Source organism: Piliocolobus tephrosceles, chromosome 8, assembly GCF_002776525.5.
Source record: "Piliocolobus tephrosceles isolate RC106 chromosome 8, ASM277652v3, whole genome shotgun sequence".
Taxonomy (NCBI): domain Eukaryota; kingdom Metazoa; phylum Chordata; class Mammalia; order Primates; family Cercopithecidae; genus Piliocolobus; species Piliocolobus tephrosceles.
This window is the reverse complement of record NC_045441.1, coordinates 127,304,394-127,319,368: the sequence shown is the minus strand read 5'-3', so window position 1 is coordinate 127,319,368 and position 14,975 is coordinate 127,304,394. Positions and strand designations below refer to the sequence as shown.

The 14,975-nt window shown below is 42.8% G+C and overlaps 1 non-coding gene across 1 annotated transcript; it reads left to right on the top strand.

The window, feature by feature from the left end:
- The first annotated feature begins 9,190 nt into the window (after positions 1 to 9,190).
- LOC111524801 lies at positions 9,191 to 9,322 on the top strand. Its single transcript, XR_002725872.1, has one exon. It is a non-coding gene; the product is annotated as a small nucleolar RNA SNORA51 (small nucleolar RNA).
- Positions 9,323 to 14,975: the final 5,653 nt, after the last annotated feature.

Below are 14,975 nucleotides of genomic sequence, written 5' to 3'. Positions count from 1 at the left end.
TTTTTTTTTTTTTTTTTTTTTTTTTTTTTTTGAGATGGAATTTCACTCTTGTTGTCTAGTCTGGAGGGCAGTGGTGTGATCACGGCTCACTGCATCCTCCTCCTCCTGAGTTCAAGGGATTCTCCTGCCTCAGCCTCCCTAGTAGCTGGGATTACAGGCATGCACCACCACGCCTAGCTAAATTTTGTATTTTTAGTAGAGACAGGGTTTCATCATGTTGGTCAGGCTCTTCTCAAACTCCTGACCTCAAGTGATCCACTGGCCTCCCAAAGTGCTAAGATTATAGGTGTGAGCCACCGTGCCCGGTCTTCTTCCAGTATTTTTATAGCCACAGGTCTTTTTTTTTTTTTTTTTTTTTTTTGAGACGGAGTCTCGCTCTGTCGCCCAGGCTGGAGTGCAGTGGCCAGATCTCAGCTCACTGCAAGCTCCGCCTCCCGGGTTCACGCCATTCTCCCGCCTCAGCCTCCTGAGTAGCTGGGACTACAGGCGCCCGCCACCTCGTCCGGCTAGTTTTTTGTATTTGTAGTAGAGACGGGGTTTCACCGTGTTAGCCAGGATGGTCTCGATCTCCTGACCTTGTGATCCGCCCGTCTCGGCCTCCCAAAGTGCTGGGATTACAGGCTTGAGCCACCGCGCCCGGCTAGCCACAGGTCTTACATGCAAATCTTTAATCTATCTTGAGTTGATATTTGTATATGATGAGAGGGACAGGGGTCCAGATTCATTTTTCTGCATATGACATTCCGGTTTTCCCAGCAGCATTTATTGAAAAGGGAGTCCCTTTCCCAGTGTATGTTCTTGTTGACTTTGTCAAAGATCAGTTGACTATACATATGCGGCTTTGTTTCTGGGTTCTCTATTCTGTTTCATTGATCTTTTTGTCTAATTTTATACCAGTATCATGCTGTTTTTGATTACTATAGATTCAGAGTATAATTTGAAGTCAGGTAATGCAATGCCTCCAGCTTCAATCTTTTGCTTAGAATTGCTTTGGTTATTTGAGCTCCTTTTTTGGTTCTGCATGAATTTTAGAATTTTTTTAATAGTTCTGTGAAAAATGATGTTGGTATTTTGACGGAGATAGCATTGAATCTGTAGACTGCTTTGGGTAGTATGGCCATTGTAGTAATATTAATTCTTCCAGTCCATGAACTGGGATTTTTTTTTTTTTTTCATTTGTTTGTAGCATCCCCAATTTCTTTCATCAGTGTTCTGTAGTTTTCGTTGGAGAGATCTTTTACCTCCTTGGTTAAATATAGTCCAAGGTATTTTATTTTTCTTTAATATTATAGCTATTGCAAGTAGGATGTCTTCTTGATGTCACTCTTAGCTATATTGCTAATTGGTGTATAGATACAATCCTGGTATTTGTATATTAATTTTGTGTCCTGCAACTTTACTAAATTCATTTATCAAATGTAAGAGTTTTTTGGTGGAACCTTTAGATTTTCTAAAATGTCAGATCATGTCATCATCAAACAGGGATACTTTGACTTTCTATTTTTCAATTTGGCTGCCTTTTACTTCTTTCTCTTCCTCAATTGCTCTGGCTAGGACTTCCAGTATTTCATTGAATAGTGGTGGTGAAAGTGGGCATCCTTGTCTTATTCCAGTTTGTTGGGGGAATGCTTTCAAACTTTCCCCATTCTGTATGATGTTGGCTGTGGGTTTGTCATATGTGGCTTTTATTAGCTTGAGGTATGTATATTCCTTTTATGCTTAGTTTGTTGAGGGTTTTTATCACAAAGGGGTGCTGAATTTTTTCAAATGCTTTTTTTCACATCTATTAAGATGATTATATGGTTTTTGTCTATAATTCTGTTTATATGATGTATTACATTTATTAATTTGCATATGTTGAACCATCCTTGCATCCCAACCTTGGTCATCATGTGTGCTGTTTGATGTGCTGTTTGAATTGGCTTACTAGTATGTTGTTGAAGAATTTTGCATCTATGTTCATCAGGGATATTGGTCTATAGTTTTCTTTTTTAGGTAACATTCTTTTAAGACTCAAAATAATTTAGAGCTCCAACAGCTTAGATTCTGAATTTTTTCACATATCCTTCAGTCCTAAATCCTAGACCTTTATCAGTTGTGCGGTAAGTGTTATTTCAGAAAGATATACAATACACTCTTGTCTACATAATGCTAACACGGCTGTTGTAAAAAATGTTTTGGTCATCTCAGGTTCCCAAAAGCTGGCTTCTCTTCCTAGTTTGGGAAAAGAAGCAAACTAGTTATAGTTCTATAGATAACAAACCATGTGTGCCTAGAACCCCAAACTATGTCAAAAGGACTGCCCAGTTGATGAGGGTCAATGGGCTATTTAATGGGAATTGAAAGCTTTAAGTCTCTTTTACTAATTAGTAGCAGATGCTGTACCAGATGCTGAATGGGGACTTACAGAGGGCAATACATATATATATTAAAAATATATTCTGTAATAATCAATCCAAATAATATCAACATTTACATCTTTCTGCTGGCCTGTGTTATGAACAGCAAAGATCAAAGGAATATTCTTTTATAATCAACTATACTCATTATGCCTAATATTTTATTTCCTCCATGGCATAATTTAAATCATCACTTCCAAACTATTTGTTTTCCAATTACCGGGTATAATGCAGTTTTTTCAGTTATCAGGTCTATGTAGTTTTCCCCAAGGGCAAATCAGCTCGTTAAGTAAATTTTCCAGTGATCCTGGGTCACTAGATTTTCCAGAATAGAGCTCTTTGGGTAAGGCAAATTAAGCAGTGGCAAACTTGGCTGGGACACTGAAGCACAGTCTCTGAGGATGCAGGGTTGTGACATAACAAACTCCTGGAAAGTGTTGGGGACTAAGGTTAAGGGTTAATGCAACCAGGAAATCTGGAGACTGTCTTCAGAGCTGCTAGGAGAGGTTTATGGCAGGGATTCCTTCCTTCCTTCCTTCCTTCCTTCCTTCCTTCCTTCCTTCTTCCTTTCTTTCTTTCCTTTCTTTTCTTTCTTTCTCTCTTCTCCTTTCCTTTCCTTTCCTTTCCTTTCCTTTCCTTTCCTTTCCTTTCCTTTCCTTCCTTCTTTCTTTCTTTCTTTCTTTCTTTCTTTCTTTCTTTCTTTCTTTCTTTCTTTCTTTCTTTCTTCTCTTTCTCCCTTTCTTTCTCTCTTTTTCTTTCTTTCCCTTTCCTATGGTACTGATATGGCAGGGATTTCCCTGGCAATTACCAGATGTCTTCTGGCTTCTGCAAAAGCAGCTAGAATGGGCTTGCTCTTCCTTACACCCTAGCCACACTCTGAATCTAAGGGCCCGTATGTTCAGGGTCACTCCTCAGTGACAAGCTGCCTTCTAATGTGGTCACTGGGTGTGTGGGAGCGTGTAGGCTGGTGAACAGGACCATCAAGGGGCTCAGTGTCTTCCTCCTCACTGTTTTTGTTGTCCTGGCCTAGTTTGGGTCTTTGGTGCCAGGGATCCCGATAGAGCTCTTTTTAGTTTGTCTGGACAATGTCTGGGGTGAATACCAAGAGCCAGAATGAGATAAGACTCCACATGTCTTGAGATGAGCTATTGGCTGAAACCCAGAGAGGGGACTAAGGCTTCTTGGAAGTTCTATGAGATCGAACGCCCTATTTAGTAGAAGGTTCAGTGTTAAAATATAAATGTAATAGTATTGAAATGTAGACTGTGTCCAGCCAAGGAAGAAAAACACTGAGGACTGTAAGTCACAGTCTGTCTTTACTATCCCTCATAATAGACAAGTGGCAACAGGCAGATCACTAAATCTCCCTGTGGCTTGGTTTCCTCTCCATAATACTGTAATAGGGTCATGGTGAGGATCACTGAGACAGCACATGTGGAAACGAACAGAGAAATACATGCAAAGATGTTCACCATGGTTAGTACTTTCTGTCTCACAGACACTTTAAAGATTGGAAAAAAAGAAAAGAGCTTCTCTCAAGAAATTAGCCCCATACAAACCATTTAAGATCACTGGCAAGTACAGCATGATTTCCCACATTTTCCAAATGCTAAACTAAGAGGTCAGTGTTGGTTTTGGGAGCTGTATTAGCCAGGGTTCTCTGGAGGGACAGAACAAATAGGATGGATGTATATATAAAGGGGAGTTTATTAAGGAGTATTGACTCAGACAATCACAAGGTCCCACAGTAGGCCGTCTGCAAGCTGAGGAGCAAGGAAGCCAGTGTGAGTCCCAAAGCTGAAGAGCTTGGAGTCTTATTTTTAAGGGCAGGAAGCACCCAGCACGGGAGAAAGATGTAGACTGGGAGGCTAAACCAGTGTAGTCTTTCCACAGTCTTCTACCTGCTTTTATTCTGGTCACACTGGCAGCTGATTAGACTGTGCTCACCCAGATTGAAGGTGTGTCTGCCTTTCCCAGACAACAGACTCAAATGTTAATCTCCTTTGGCAACACCCTCACAGACACACCCAGGAACACTACTTTGCATCCTTCAATCCAATCAAGTTGACACAATATTAACCATCACACGGGCATTTCAGCAACACCATCAACCCCCATATATACACCAACAGATCTCCCCCTCGCTGTTTTGCTATACAGATTGGCATGACAGTGGTTTTTGTTTTTTGTTTTCTTTTCTTCTTCAAGACAGAGTCTTGCTCTGTCGCCTAGACTGGAGTGCAGTGATGTGATCTCACTGTAATCTCCACCTCCTGAATTCAAACAATTCTCCTGCCTCAGCCCCCAAAGGAGAGGTGAAGTTGGCTGGGCTTCTGGGTCTGGTGGGGACTTGGAGAACTTTTCTGTATAGCTAAAGGATTGTAAATGCACCAATCAGCACTCTGTGTCCAGCTAAATGTTTGTAAACACACCAATCAGCACTCTGTAAAACGGACCAATCAGCTCTCTGTAAAATGGACCAATCAGCAGGATGTAGGTGTGGTCAAATAAGGGAATAAAAGCAGGCCACCTGAGCCAGTAGCCAGTAGCAGTAATTAGCTTGCTTTCCCTTCCCTGCTTTGGAAGCTTTGTTGTTTTGCTCTTTGAAATGAATCTTACTGCTGCTCACTCTTTGGGTCTGCGCCACCTTTATGAGCTATAACGTTCGCCACAAAGGTCTGCAGCTTCTCTTCTGAAGCCAGTGAGACCATGAACCCACGGGGAGTAACGAACAACAACTCTGGACGCGCTGTCTTTATGAGCTGTAACACTCACTGCCAAGGTCTGCAGCTTCACTCCTGAAGTCAGCGAGCCCAAGAACCCACCAGAAGGAAGAAACTCCGGACACATCTGAACATCTGAAGGAAGAAACTCCGGACATACCATCTTTAAGAACTGTAACACTCACCGTGAGGGTCCGTGGCTTCCTTCTTGAAGTCAGTGAGACCAAGAGCCCCTGGGGAGGAACCAATTCCAGACACACCAAGTAGCTGGGATTACAGGCATGCACCACTACGCCCAGCTAATTTTTGTATTTTTAGTGGAGATGGGGCTTCACCATGTTGGCCAGGCTAGTCTCCAACTCCTGACCTTGTTATCCACCAACATTGGCCTCTCAAAGTGCTGGGATTACAGGCGTGATCCACCATGCCCAGCCGGCATGACCATTTTAAACATTTTTAACACTGAGGAATGGAATGCACATGTAGAAAACGGAATAAAACAGCCAGGTGCTGTGGCTCACACCTGTAATCCCAGCACTCTGGGAGGCTGAGGTGGGTGGATCACCTGAGATCAGGAGTTCGAGACCAGCCTGGCCAACATGGTGTAACCCCATCTCTACTAAAAACAGAAAAAAATTGCTGGGCGTGGTGATGAACACCTGTACCAGCTACTCGGGAGGCTGAGGCAGGAGAATCTCTTGAACCTGGGGAGGTGGAGGTTGTAGTGAGTCAAGATCGTGCTGTCACACTCCAGCCTGGGCAACAAGAGCAAAACTCCATCTCAAAAAAAAAAAAAAGGCGGGGGGGGAATAAAACAATTTTGCCAGCTTGGGGTCCTTTGAGAAGCAGAGGCCAAGAAGGGGGTTAAATGTGCAAGGATTTTACTAAGAGAAATACCTTTGGGAAAGTAAATAGAGAGGGAATCGGAGAGGCTTTGGAGAAAAGCTAGGGCGGTCATTGTTCCCCTGCGAGTCTGACTCGGAGGGAGAGAGAGCGAGGTGGGTAGATTTGTCCTAGATTGACCTGAAGTCTAGGGAAGGTTTGGCAAAGCTGTTGGGGAGCCCCTCAGCTAAAGTTGGTGGTTGCAAGCCTCGTGTACCTCCCGGGATCTGTTCTGCCCTGCTCTACCTGTTAATCTCATTCATGAGTGGAACAGCCTCAGGACCAGCCTCATTGTTGTGGGGGTGGAGTTGGCCTTGCCCCAGTGCTGCAGTGGGGTTCTGCATGCATCTGGGCCTTCAGTCAAGTTATACTCCTTGTAATAGGAGGGCTGGGTGGTGCGTTCTCGTAGCCTCCACAGTGAATGTTCAGTACAGTAAATATTTATAAGGTAAACACTTATCTAATTATCAGCTGGATCAAGACAGGAAATTTCAGAATATCCCTGTTTCGAAACAACATCCGGCTCAAACCCCTCCTTTTCCATGGAGGCAACTACTAGTCTGCTTTTTATGAATGTTGGTCACTTTTGGTCACTTGCCATTCTTTGGTGTTTTGCCAATCACGCATGTATTCCTAAACAATAGTTTAGTTTTGCTTATTTTTGAACTTCATATAATGGAATTAGTATGTATGCTTTTGTGTCTTGCATTTTTGCATGATATTAATTTTAAGATTCATCTATAGTATCGTGCATGTCTCTAGTCTGTTTACTTTTATTGCTGTGTGTATTTCATTGTTTCAACGTCTCACAGTTTGTCTATTCCAATGTTTTTCCTGCATGGGCTATTGCAAAAAATATTGAGTATATAAGACCATTAGGATACATGTATGATGTCAAATATTTTTGTGAAAGAAAGGTCCAAAGGCAGCCAGTGTTCCCAAGAAGAACCCTGTGCTTGGTACAGGAGGTGCTGACCAGCTCACTAAGCACATTGCATGCAAGAGCTCAGAGCACACCAGACTGTCCCTGTTCCCTCTGTACTGAGCACAAGTAAACCTTTCTTAAAACTGCTTAACAGGCTGGGTGCGCTGGCTCACACCTGTAATCCCAGCACTTTTGGAGGCAGAGGAGGGTGGATCACCTGAGGTCAGGAATGGCAGACCAGCCTGGCCAACATGGTGAAACTGCGTTTCTACTAAAAATACAAAAATTAGCTGGGCATGGTGGTGGGTGCCTGTAATCCCAGCTACTTGGGAAGCAGAGTCAGGAGAATCACTCGAACCTGGGAGGCAGAGGTTGCAGTGAGCCAAGATCATGCTATTCCACTCCAGCCTGGGCGACAGGAACAAAACTCCATCTCAAAAACAAATGAAGAAACAAACAAACAAAAAAAAACAAATAAAAAACAGACTGTTTAGCCATGCATGTGTCAGGCATGCCCCCAGCTTTTTGTATTTCAGACCCCATGGGGCAAGAGTCTGGGCCTAGCTCACCACAGCCCAAAAAGGGCTGTATGTGACCATGCTGCCTGGATCGGATATGAAGTGCATCTGCTAGTTGTGGGGACTGATGTCTTGCAAGGGACTGGATTTTGTGTTCTCACTCGTCTTGCTGTAAATAGATACTTGACCCTGGTGTGCATGTTGTCTGTTCTCAGTGACCTTGACTCATGCTCTGGTCTCTTCCCTGGGTGGCACTTACCTGCTTCTCGACCTTGGCCACATTCATGTCATATTTTATCCTGTGGCACCACCTGACCACCTGGTAAAACAGTTCCTGTATAAATATCCTGGTGCATGCCGGGTGCAGTGGCTCATGCCTGTCTCCACAAGCCTGTAATCCCAGCTCTTTGGGAGGCTGAGGCAGGAGAATCGCTTGAACCCAGGAGGCAGAGGTGCAGTGAGCCAAGATCTCGCCACGGCACTCCAGCCTGGGTGACAGAGCAAGACTCAGTCTCCAAAAAAAAAAAAAAAAAAAAAAAGGAAACAATTAAAATATATGAATTTGCTGGGTACAGTGGTTCATGCCTGTAATCCCAGCATTTTAAGAGGCCCTGGCAGGCAGATCACTTGAGCTTAGGAGTTCAAGCCTGGACAACATAGTGAAACCTCGTCTGTACCAAAAAAATACAAAAATTAGCTGGGCTTGGTGGCATGTGCCTGTAGTCCCAGCTACTCAGGAGGCTGAGGTGGTAGGATGGCTTGAGCTCTAGATGTGGAAGTTGCAGTGAGCTGGGCAATAGAGTGACACCCTGTCACAAAAGACAAACAACAAAAATGAAAATGAATTGATATTGTTAAACCTAAATCTTCCTTAAAGTTAAATTTTATGAGTTTCAAGAAAGATTTCCATTTTTGTGATTTGATATTTGAATGGAAACAAGCCACAGTTAATTTTATTCAGTGTTAGGTACAGTAAGTTCCTCTTCAAAGAGTTGGCTTGTTCAGCTTCCTTGTTCTTTGTTCTCTATTTTCAAGCCTAACTTCTTCATTCTTTGTACCTCTTCTTGCCCCTAGTTATGGTAAATAACCTTCCAGCCAGCCCTAATCTGTAACTCACATCTATTTCCTTGATTACTTGCTCTGCAATTGTCCTTTCCATCAAAACTACCCCTCTGGCCTTTCCTGCGCCCTAACATGCCCGGACATACCTTGTGCTCTAACGAACATCCTCTCCCTTCCTGCCTAATTAGCCCTATTCAATTTTAAACAGTAGCCAATCAAGTCAGCTTAGATTGTGTGATTGGACTCCACCCAACGGGGAAAGGACACAGCTACAGGAACTGCTGCATTAGGGATAAAAACCCCTGCCCTACCCCACTCGGTGTGCTATCGCCATGGCCAGGAGTGCAAGCAGCACCCTTCTGCAGAAGCAAATTTGCCTTGCTGAGAAATCTTTTGTTCGAGTGCTGGTTTTCTTTATGACCCCGAGCTGTTATTTCTAACATTCAGTAACAACCGCTAAGCAATAACCTAATTGCCCTTTTCTGTTATCCCTAGTCTCTCACCTGAGGTCCCTTTAAGTAAAAAAATCTGAGGAGAAATAATTACCTGCCAAATATGAGTGACAAATGCAAACTGTAACTGGTAGGCACTGAGTCCTTAGCTCAGTGCCAGTTTGGGTCTGGATTTGTTGTTTCAGAAGCTGAAATCTTACAAGTTTTGGCCTCAAAGATTTGTGGTGCCAGCCTCCTGGTGCTCAGCACAGGATATGTTCTTAGCCCAACCAAATAGAAAGAGGAAGCTGAATTAACCTATCCCATATACATCTCAACCCAGGCCCTGGGACTCATCTGTATTGTCAATGGGGGGACATGGAGGGGGATTTTTAAAAAAAGGTCAGACATGGTGGCTCATGCCTGTAATCCCAGCACTTTGGGAGGCTGAGGCAGGTGGATCACCTGAGGTCAGGAGTTCAAGACCAGCCTGGCCAACATGGTGAAACCCTGTCGCTACTGAAAATACAAAAATATTAGGTGGGTGTGGTGGCACATGCCTATAATCCCAGCTCCTTGAGAGGCTGAGGCAGGAGAATCACTTGAACCTGGGAGGCAGAGGTTGCAGTGAGCCGAGATTGTGCCACTGCACTCCAACCTGGATGACAGAGCGAGACTCTGTCTCAAACAAAAAAAAATGATTGATGGCACCACTCACCGCCTGCAGTGGTTTGATCAGAAAGTACACCACTTGCATGCATAAGTTTAGATGCAATTTTTGAAGCCTATGTATTTATTGAGTAATTATGACAGATGGAGAAGAAATGACATGTTATTACTAGTAGTAAGTTAAATTCTTGTCTAAAATTGTTCAAAACATGTGAAGCACAATTAAATTATTCTGAAGCAATATTTTTTTAGAAAGCAGGATTTTCTTTCCGTGTGATTACACTCTGTTAATTACTCTCTTATTCTATGTTTAGAATGAAAAGGTGGGCGTCATTACCAAGTGCAGCTGGACTAACAATAACAGCCCGCCCACTAAAGAAGGGGAGGAATTGTCTTAGACCCTATTAGGATCACAAGGCCTTTGTAAGTATGCCAATCAGACTTCCTTGAACCTTGGAGACATCTCTGAGAAATAAATATTCTGTCACTCTGAAAACATTCCTGAGGTGGGTCAAGCATGACCTAATCATAACACAATGGATTTCTTTTATGACCAACAGGAGAAAACACTCCATGGTAAAATGAATGCCTTGCACTATCTACATTCATTTAAATTTGAAAGCCTGGGAAATTCACTACCGGGCATGGATGACTCACCCACTAACGAAAATAGCATGAAATACACATTGGTAACTGCCAGTGACTTCTTTCCATTCATTTTTAGGGAAGCTCCAAGAGACAGTTTCCTCTTGGGACTTTTTTTCTGTGTATCTGCTTAAAAATTGCTAAAAGAGATTTTCTGGAAATTGTATTTTGCTATTTGCTGCTGTCTTTCTCCTTTTCCTTCTCCTTCTTTTGCTCCTCCTTTCCTCCTCTTTATTCTCTTCTTTTCCTTCTCCTTGGGCATTTCCATTTAAATTTAGGTGCAACATTCTGTGCAATCTAGGACTGCTCTTGGTGTGGGAATTGAATTTGGGTCACAGGTGGAGCCTTTAGCCTTACGATGATGAAAAGAATATTGCAGTAGCATTTAGAAGAACTAGATTGGTTCTGTTTTAAGTAACAGCACTGGAATTGCAACTCAGGTTTTCTGATTTCAAACCTTGTACTCTTTTAAGCACACCATTATTTCTTCTGTTTATTTTTGTCCTGAGATCATTGTATCATTTGGATATCAAATTTTTAAAATTAATTTTTTTTTTGAGACTGAGTCTCTCTGTGTCACCCAGGCTGGAGTGCAGTGGCATGATCTTGGATCACTGCAACCTCCGCCTCCCAGGTTCAAGAAATTCTCCCGTCTCAACCTCCCAAGTAGCTGGGACTATAGGTACATGCTACCACACCCAGTTAATTTTTGTATTTTTAGTAGAGACGAGGTTTCACCATATTGGTCAGGCTGGTCTCAAACTCCTGACCTCAGATGATCCACCCACCTCAGCTTCCCAAAGTGCTGGGATTACAGGTGTAAGCCACTGCACCCAACCTGGACATCAAATTTAATAGGCAACTACTAAATATTGTGGGGATTACCACTTGGAGAAAGTAGATTAGGATAACAGGGTATACAATTTTCCTGGGACAGGTGGGTCTGGGTTGGGGTATACTCAGAATAGTTATTCCCTGAATCAGTTGTATTACTCAGAAATGCCTATTTTGGCTTCACCAGAAGGAAGGCAAAGGTGAAGTCTGGAGGGAAAGAGAAGAAAAAATATATTAGAATAAACAAAATGAAGGTGTGTGAGTTGAGTGTCCCCGAAAGAGATATGTTGAAGTCCTAACCTCTGGTAGCTATGACTGTGATCTTATTTGGAAATAGGATCTTTGCAGATGTGATCAAGATAAAATGAGGTTGTACTGGAGAAGGGTGGAATCTAATCCAATGACTGGTATTCTTATAAAAAGAAGGAAACTTAGACATGGAGAAAACGTCATGTGATGATGGAGGCTTGGGGTGACGCGTCTACAAGTCAGGGAATAGCAAACACGGAACTACCCAGGCTGGGTGCAGTGGCTCAGGCCTGTAATCCCAGCACTTTAGGAGGCCAAGGTAAGAGGTTAGCTTGAGGTCAGGAGTTGGAGAACAGCCAGGAAAACACAGTGAGACCATATCTCTAGAAAAAATAAAAATAAACTAACTGGATGTGGTGGCACACGCCTGCAGTCCTAGCTACTTGGGAGGCTGAGGTGGGAGGATCGCTTGAGCCCAGGTAGAGGCTGCAGTGAACCGTGATTGCACCACTGCACTCCAGCCTGAGTGACAGAGCATGACCCTGTCTCAAACAACAACAACAACAACAAAAACAAACAATAAACTATCAAAAACTAGTAACAGGTGAGGAAGGATGGAAGGATCGCAGGATCTCGCTTAGAGTCTTCAGGGAGAGTATGACTGGCTGACACTTTAATTTAAAACTTATAGTTTCCAGAACTGTAAGACAATGAGTTTCTGTTGTTTTAGGCTACCTAGTTTGTACTTTATTACAGTAGCTCTAGGAAATTAATAGAGAGAATTAGAAATGAAAGTTGAAAAAAAATCCATGGAATTGGTTGAATGAAGTGACTCAAGACTATGAAAGAATCATGCTGTGTTTATACTTAGATCTCTCAGAGGCATTTCTTTATCAACTTGCATTTTGCAATACTACAGGAAGAAAACACCTAGATTAGAGTTCTGAGGTTTTTTGATAGCAGGGAAATCTTCCTTCTCAGTAACTATCAGCAAACATAGGAAGAGAATCTTGTATCTAAGAAAACGGAATATGCAAACATTAATTTGTTTTTTTTTTTTTTTTTTTTTTTTTTTTTTTTTTTTTAATTTGAGACAGAGTCTTGCTCTGTTGCCCAGGCTGGAGTGTGCAGTGGTGCAATCTCGGCTCACTGCAAGCTCTGCCTCCCAGGTTCACGCCATTCTCCTGCCTCAGCCTCCCGAGTAGCTGGGACTACAGGCACCTGCCACCATGCTGGCTGATTTTTTTTTGTATTTTTAGTAGAGACGGGGTTTCACCATGTTAGCCAGGATGGTCTTGATCTCCTGATCTTGTGATCTGCTGGTCTCGGCCTCCCAAAGTGCTGGAATTGCAGGCGTGAGCCACCATGCCCAGCCTACTTTTTAAATATATATATATATTTTTGAGACAAGGTCTCACTCTGTTGCCCATGCTGGAGTGCAGTGGTATGATCATGGCTCACTGCAGTCTTAAATTCCTGTGTTCGGCCGGGCGCGGTGGCTCAAGCCTGTAATCCCAGCACTTTGGGAGGCCGAGACGGGCGGATCACGAGGTCAGGAGATCGAGACCATCCTGGCTAACACGGTGAAACCCCGTCTCTACTAAAAAATACAAAAAGCTAGCCGGGCGAGGTGGTGGGCGCCTGTAGTCCCAGCTACTCAGGAGGCTGAGGCAGGAGAATGGCGGAAACCCGGGAGGCGGAGCTTGCAGTGAGCTGAGATCCGGCCACTGCACTCCAGCCCGGGCGACAGAGCGAGACTCCGTCTCAAAAAATAAAAAATAAAATAAAATAAAATAAAATAAACTCCTGTGTTCAAGTGACCTCCTTGTCTCAGCCTCCCAAGTAGCTGGGACTACAGGCATGTGTCACTACTCAGCTATTTTAAATTTTTAAATTTTTTTGTAGAGATGGAGTCTCACTGTGTTGCCCAGGCTAGGCTTGAACTTCTGGCCCCAATTGATCCTTCCGCCTCAGTCTCCTAAAGCGTTGGGATTACAGGCATGAGCCACTGAGTTTGTCTAATGCTAGTTCTTGACTTCAATTTTAGCTATTATTTATTGTCATCCCCCTATTGTAGAAAAAGAGGCTTTGGCTCTTGTAACCATATGCCTTTGTCTTCTTTCTCTACTCCCAATACTATTATTTAGTTTCTAAACTCATTATCAGAAGTATAGATCTTTTCTCAGTACATTCATGCATACACACACACACATACACACACACACACACACACATACACACACATACACGCACACATACACACACACATACACACACGCACACATACACACACACATACACGCACACACATACACACACGCACACATACACACACGCACACATACACGCACACATACACACACATACACACACACGCGCACACACACACGCGCGCACACACACACACATAGAAATTGGTGAGAAAAAGTGACCTGATAGAATAAGAGTGGAGGACATGAAAAGACATTTCACAAGAAAGAAATACAAATGTTAAAACATTTATGAAAAGACGTTAAATCCAATTCATAATTAGATGAATGCAAATTAAACTGAATTGACCATTTTTCACTTCTCAGATGAGCAAAATCTAAAGTTTTACAATGCATTCTTGACAAAACTGTTGAGAAACAGGCTTTTTCATGCTTTGCTGTTGTGATTGTACATGTTATAATAGAATCTCTATGTAGGACAATTTGGTAATATCCCCCAAATTACAAATGCATTTATTCTGTGACCTGAAACTCCTACTGATGAGCATTTATCCTAGAGATATACTTATATAATGTCAGAATATATCAAATTATTTGTCACATTAAGGAACATTAAAAAGAAAATAGTAGGCCGGGTGTGGTGGCTCACACTTGTAATCCCAGCACTTTGGGAGGCTGAGGTCAGCGGATCATGAGGTCATGAGATCGAGACCATCCTGGCTAACATGGTGAAACCCTGTCTCTATTAAAAATACAAAAAATTAGCCAGGCATGGTGCAGGTGCCTGTAGACCCAGCTACTTGGGAGGCTGAGGCAGGAGAATGGCATGAACCCGGGTGACAGAGCTTGCAGTGAGCCGAGATCACGCCACTGCATTCCAGCCTGGGTGACAGAGCGGGACTCCGTCTCAAAAAACAAACAAACAAACAAAAAAGAAAATAGTAAATAATGATGTGTGTGTGGAAGATGGTGGTCAGGATGGATGGAGACATGGATGAAAACAGGTTTTTTATGTTATTAAAAACTATGTGAATATACCGCCTATTGTAATTCATACATAATACATTCTTATGCAAATGAAGAGCTTATCTGTTAAAATAAAAGTTGATAAATATCAATTAGTCTTCTCTCTCTCCATACCCATCCATCCATCCATCCATCCATCCATCCATCCATCCATCCAGTTTGAGACATTGCTGATATTTGTTCTGGATTTCTTGTCCTCCTTCCTCCCTCTGCATTCTGGATGACTTGTCTTCTAGTCTTGTTTCATAGTTGTTGTTTTAGAGAGCCTGCCCAGGTATAGTGTCTTATACCTGTAATCCTAGTGCTTTCAGAGTCCAAGGCAGGTGGATCACTTGAGGCCAGGAGTTCAAGTACAGCCTGAACAACATAGTGAGACCCTGTTTCTACAAAAAAAATTATAAA